The sequence below is a fragment of the Lotus japonicus genome, chromosome 2 (assembly GCF_012489685.1).
Source record: "Lotus japonicus ecotype B-129 chromosome 2, LjGifu_v1.2".
In the NCBI taxonomy this organism is placed as follows: domain Eukaryota; kingdom Viridiplantae; phylum Streptophyta; class Magnoliopsida; order Fabales; family Fabaceae; genus Lotus; species Lotus japonicus.
Window position 1 is genome coordinate 59830330 of NC_080042.1, and position 7182 is coordinate 59837511.

Below are 7182 nucleotides of genomic sequence, written 5' to 3' on the forward strand. Positions count from 1 at the left end.
GCCTTCTGACATGTCAGACATGCCGCCGCAAACTCTGCTACATTCTTCTTCATTCATGACCACCAGAAATTCAACTTTAGATCTTGGTACATCTTTGTCGATCCCGGGTGAATACTCAATCTGCTCTTGTGATCTTCGTCAAGAGTCATCCTTCTCAACTCCATGTCACATGGCAAGCAGACACGTCCTTTGCAACGTAGAATGCCATCGGTTCCTACTTCGAAATCCGACGCTTTTCCCAAAATGAACAAGTTGTGTTTCTCGATTAGCTCCTCATCTAACAATTGCTTCACCTTGATCTCGTTCAGAAAATCACTAGTGATCGTCACCATCCCAAAGCTCAATTTTCCAGGTGTCTCTTGCATACCCAAACTGAGGTCGCGAAAAGTCTCAATAAGTTCCAATTCCTTAATCATCAGCGATGAAACATGAATTGGTTGGCGACTCAGAGCGTCTGCTACAACATTCGCTTTTCCTGGGTGGTACAGCAAAGTGAAATCATAGTCCTTGATAAATTCCATCCAACGCCTTTATCTCATATTCAGATCCTTCTGATCGAATAGGTACTTCAGACTCTTGTGCACTAAAAACAGTGAAGGTACTCCCATAAAGATAGTGCCTCCAGATCTTAAGTGCAAACACAACAGCCGCCAACTCCAAATCATGCGTAGGATAGTTCTGTTCATGTATCTTTAATTGCCTTGAAGAATAAGCCACTACCTTCCGGTGTTGCATCAGCACACAATCCAAACCTTGGTACGAAGCATCGCAGTAAACCTCGTAGGGTTCCTTTTCTTGTGGTAATGTCAGAACTGGTGCGATCGTCAAACGCTCTTTCATATCTTGGAAACTTTGCTCGCAATCCTCTGTCCATGCAAAATGTTGATTCTTTCGAGTGAGTTTCGTCAATGGTCCTGCAATCTTAGCGAAGCCTTCAATGAATCGTCGGTAATAGCCCGCTAAACCGATGAAACTTCTAATATCTGTCACAGTCTTAGGATGCTCCCAAGCAGTTACAGCTGCCACTTTACTGGGATCCACAACAATGCCCTCCTTTGAGATGACATATCCTAGAAACTTCACTTCTTCGAGCCAAAATTCCTACTTTGCCGCGTTAGCATACAATACCTTCTCCCGAAGAACTTGCAATACTTGACGCAGATGTTCCTCGTGTTCCTTCCGATCCTTGGAGTAGTTCAGGATGTCGTCGATGAACACCACAACGAAACGATCCAAGAATGGATGGAAGATCCTATTCATGTAGTCCATAAACACCGCTGGTGCGTTCGTAACTCCAAACGGCATCACCAAGTACTCATAATGCCCATAGCGTGTCCTTAACGCGGTCTTTTGGATATCCTCATCTTTGACTCTAATCAGGTGATATCCCGATCTCAGGTCAATCTTCGAGAAAACAGCAGCACCCTTCAACTGATCCATCAAATCGTCAATCCTTGGCAACGGATAACGGCTCTTTATCGTGACTTTGTTCAACTGTCGATAATCCACACAAAGTCGCGATCTTCCGTCTTTCTTCTTTACAAGTAGCACTGGCGCTCCCCACGGAGAAACGCTAGGTCGAATAAACCCCTTCTTGGTTAAATCCTCAAGTTGACTCTTCAGCTCCGTCAATTCTGCCGGTGTCATACGATAAGGTGCGATCGATATAGGGCCAGTTCCTGGGACCATATCAATTGTGAACTCCATATCTCTGACTGGAGGTATTCCAGGTACGTCTTCGGGGAATACATCCTCGAAATCTTGCACAACAACAACTCCTTGTACCCCATTCTCCTTAGCTTCCATCACCGTTGTTGACAGAAGGGAACTCAAAGCTCGTTTCCTCAAAGAGAGCTTCGAAAAGTACGAGTTCAGAAACTCGACGAGTCCAGCATCGGGAAAGATAACTACCTTATTGGCGCAATCAAGAAGAACATGATGGTGGGACAACCAATCCATGCCTATGATCACATCCAATCCCTTGAGAGGTAAACATATCAAGTTTGCTACAAACTTCTTATCTAGGTACATCCAAGGACATTGCAAACATGCAGTGTTAGTTACTAGGCTCTTAGATGCAGGGGTAGATACTGTCAAGTCAAACGGTAACTTTGACACTTCTAGCTTTAACCTTGTCGCACAAGCTATGTCTATAAATGAATGCGTAGCACCAGAATCAAATAGCGCGATAAGGGAATTACCCGCAATCTCGCAGGTACTGCGGATCAGACCATCGTCTTCCTCAGCTTCAGTTCCGGTAATCGAGTAGACTCTTCCACCAGCAGTAGGCCTCCTTGCCCCAGCAACATTCGCAGCAACCTCAACCTTAGGAATCCTGCACTCTGCATCAGTGTGGCCTGGCTTGTTGCAGTTCCAACACGTCTTAAGACTCTCAGAACAGTGGCTGGCATAATGCCCCTTCTTGCTGCACCTGAAGCAAGTCACATTTTCCCGGCTCATTGGTGGATTTCCCAGTGGCAGTTGCATTTCCGCCCGAAGGATAAAAGGACCCAGAGGCTGCCCCCTTACCCTGAGGACGAACATACGGCTTCTTCTGGTAGTACCTACCCTTGCCATTTCTTCCTTGATTAGTCCTAGCCGGACCTCCACTTCCTTGGTACTTGCCCCTTGCGTTATCAATAGTTTCAATCCCCTAGGTCTTCTCCACCAGCACTTGGTAGCGATTCAGCCCTAGCGGTTGCACCGCCCTCTGCAGCTCATAGTTTAGCCCATCCATGAAGCGCTCACACATATAGCTTTCATCCACCAATCCTCGAAAGTAGCGAAAGTGTTTCGCCAACAACTCCAACTTAGAAGCATACTCAGCTGCAGACATGCTTCCTTGACGGAGTCTCAGAAATTGGGCCTCCTTAGCGGTTCTAGCACTATTAGGAAAGTACTTGTCCAGGAAAGCTCCCCGGAAACACTCCCAAGTGATAGCTTGATGGTCGACTTCCATGATAGCTCTAGCCCCGCGCCACCAATACTCAGCTTCACCAGTTAGCAGATAGGCCGCATAATCCACTTTCATCTCTGCAGTGGTACACAGAAAGGTGAAGATTTTCTCCAACTCCTGGTGCCATAAGTCAGCTTCTTCTAGATCGAAGCCTCCAGCGAACTTCGGTGGATCCTGACGCTTGAAATCATTCAGACCCCTAGTCTGAGCAGCAGCTAGTTCACGTTCCTCATGCTGCACACGACGAGCATTCTCTTCAGCTTGGTTTTGGGCAGCCACCAAAACAGCAAAAGCAGCTCGCTGAGCTTCAGCTTCCTCCCTTGCAGCAGTGTTGGTAACTTGTTGTGCCATAAGGGCAGTCAGATTAGCAATAGCTTGCTCCATTGGATTCATGTTGTCTGAAACTTGAGTCTCGCTCAGTTGTGGAAACCTCATGTTCCTGTTTTCATGAATAGTCAAAGACCACAACAGATACTCAGGTCAGAGCAACATGAAGCTCTGTAATAACTAACTATATATATACTTATATCAAATGTATAATTAACAATAACTAGCATAAGGTTATTCACTTACGAACAACCTTCAAAAATAATCTATATAAACAGTAATCAAGCACACTCTTCCTCCGATTGACACCCCATCAATCGGTCTCAGAGTTCAAACATCTTAAGCAGACACTCTACCCAAAAGCTCTGGTTTTCTCAACCAAAGCTCTGATACCACAAATGTAACGCCCCAATTTCTCAACTGAGGAATCACATTAAGTAACCTAACAAAGTCTAAGGACTATTCTGCAATCCCTAAAATCCAAGGGATTTTTTTTTTAAAATGACTAAATACCATAGGGTTGGAAACACATCATAACTTTATTTAAATAACCTGAATAAACATGCGCACTTTAACAATGGCGGAAGCAAGGCTTTAATAACAGAGTTCTCATATAGAAAAAGAGACTCAAACATAGTCCACAATAAGAGAAGCAAAGCTGCTCCTTACACCTCTACTCCACCGCCTACAACCCGATCTCCAACTCGAGCAGCTAAGCTTCGGCGGAAGGATCTCCATCGCCTAATAGCGTTAAGCGCCCAAACAACAAGTAGCAAATAGGAAGGGTTAACTCCATGCAATTACCACGTAAAAAAGGAAAAAACATGCTATTCAGATTTAAGTGCATTTCATGGCACATAAACTAGCAACTTATTTCAAGATAGATAACGACATATATCCAACAACATAAAATCAAATCAGATATCAAGAACCTCAACCATATAACATCAAATCAAATACCAACAACTTAAACTTAATCAGATATCAGCAACGTAATAACATAGATTTAAAACATATAACAATCACCTCAACAAGTCAGAACAGATATCGACAAGATCAAATGTTAGTGCTCTAGAATGCAACTATATGTTGCTATCAAAATGGATCGATCAATACCGTCTCTCAAGACGGGACAATGATAGAACCACACCTCTTCATCGCCTCTTATAGCGTCTCATAAGACAGGACAATCATAGGACCACACCTCCTGACCGCCACTTATAGCGTCTCACAAGACGGGACAATCATAGGACCACACCTCCTGATCGCCACTTAGCATCACAATGGACGGGACAATGATAGGACCACACCTCCTCATCGCCTATTATATCACCACACAGGGCAGGACAATGATAGGACCACACCTCCTCATCACCACTTTCACCTTAAGCCTTATATGCCAAGTCAGACAACAACTCCCAATCCAATAGTCAATCCAGAGTAACCACATGTTATTCATAATCACAACATTCACACAAACACATCAAGCTCTACTGAGCGATGAAATAATAATTCATTGCTGTAAAACATAACCATGTCCAATCCACTAGAAAGCAGTAATGACAGGAACCAGTAAACGGCCGAAGCCTCTCAGAAAACGGAGACACACGTCTCAATAAGTTCACTCGGCCGAAGCCTCCAGAAAACATTTTCCCAGTTCAGCACAATAATCATAATCCAATGCCAATCAATATAAACATCTTCATCTCAAACGTATGCAGTGCGATAAAAGCATCCAAGACTCAAAGACACTCTAAAACCGAGTTACCCTTACCTTCGTGAGTAGAAGTTGTGCATGGAAGTTGCGAACCAAGAACAAGGAAACACAATCATCAACACAAGCCTCACTAGGAGCAACACTATCTAATAACACTAATCGAAAACCGGAAAGAAAGCTTTTAAAGCTTCAGAGTTCCTATTTAGGCACGAATTGACAACAGAACTTCGTTTGCTAAAACGCGCATAACTTGAGCTACAGAACTCGGAATGACACGAAATCAAAGCCAAAATTTTGACAATCGAAAGAGCTACGCTATAGCTCAGGTCATAGAAACCCAAAAATTATTTTTGGACACGATACCCTAACAAAAAGGTTTCGGCCACTTTAGAAAATAGGGTTTCCGAACTTTTTCTTCGATCTAAATCAATTCCTAGGTATTCTTAGGCGATATCTAGGCTAGGGAAACTCTCAGAAAAATTATCGGATCGAAAACTAGAACATGGGTATTTTGGTCAAGATTTTTAGCTCGGAAATTCAAAATCGGAATTTCGAAAAATAAATTGGATGAGGTTGATACCCACGACGTTTATGACAACTAATCCTACTGACGCTAAGCTTAGTCGAGAGTTTTTTATTCAAAAAGCGGAACCTCAGCATAAAAACGGGTTTTTGAGCAGAATCGAAGTTCTGCTGCGATTCGGCGAGATTCGGCGAAATGTAATCTGCTAAACATGCTCTTGGGCATGCAGGGAATAAGTTTAGACAGAGAAATAAATTTATTTGGACAGTTTTACATAAAGCTCAAAACTTTGAGCACAGAAAGACATAGAGAAAAGCGACAGAATTTACGACCAGAGGTAAGGAAAAGCATCAGTACCTCGAGGCCTACGCGTAACAACGAACAGAGCGACGATCATGCAAGAATCGGTGAAAAGTTCTCCTCCCTTTCTCTCCTCCTTGGCCGCGGGTTGTGTGTGTTGGTGGTGATGTTTTTTATTTTTATTTTTTTCAAGCTATTTATAGGAAATGGAAAACGCGGGAAAATGAATATTTCGCGATTCCGATTTTTCCTGCACATTACTTTGTGAATTATAAGATAGAATCCGGCGACAGAATTTCAGAACTCGAAACAGGTTTCTTGGAATTTAAGGAAACAACTCGCTAACGGTGTTAATCGATTTAACCCAAAAAGTTACTTTTTGCAGTTGATGTCGGATGAGAAAACTTCCTTCTGAAGAAAGATGAGAAACATCGAAAGAAATGGATGTATGCGTGTGGAATCTTCATTTGAAGCTTAGAATAGAAAAAGTCTTCATCGACTGTTTACTTAAAGGTTCTTGAGCTATCAGAGATTCAGTTTCGGCAAACTTCCGATAATCGAAATCGATCATTCGTACATTCCAGGGTTTCGTGTTGAAACACTTGTAGTGGAAAGGAATAAGAGAAATTCTTATACTCCTCTGAATATTTTTGAATATCGTTTCTACAGTTCTTTAAGAGCAGATTAGCCCTTTACTAACGTTTTCGCCCTAAGGCGGAAGTGAATAAAACTCGTGCTATAAACTATAGAGACTATAGTATTATTCTTAGTCATTTCCTGAACTTTCTTCTTCATAATATTACTCCAACCATCAAACGAAAGTCAAGTTCCTCTCACGCTTACACTGAATCCTATGCGTGAGCTGGAAATTATTTATTTATTTAATTATAAAATCCTGGGTCTTACACAAAGCGCTTCCCCATCAACACAACACTCCTCTCTCTAGTCAAAATGCCATAGGCTCCGACATCTCCACATTAAACACCATCAGCTCTCTCCCTATCTGTTCTGCATCCATAGAGCCTTCATCCACTGTCACAGCAACGCTAGAGCTCTCGACATCACCTTGCTTCTTTCTTCCTCCAGCTTCAGCTTTCTTAGGTCTTCCCCCGGTCCTCGGGGTTTTCACTTGATCCCGGGGTAAGGAAAACCCAAGATACTGAGAAACCCCCAGTTCAGAAATTCGGTACTTCACAGAGAAGACCCAAAGAGCTCGAGTCCCTCATCCTTTCGTAACCAGAGCCCCCACCGGACGTCAACAACACGTCTTCCGGCTCCATTGCCTCAAAACCCCTAGAATCCGCAGAAGAGGTTTCTAGGAAAAGCATAGAGGTTGAGAAGCTTGGAGATTGCGAGCCA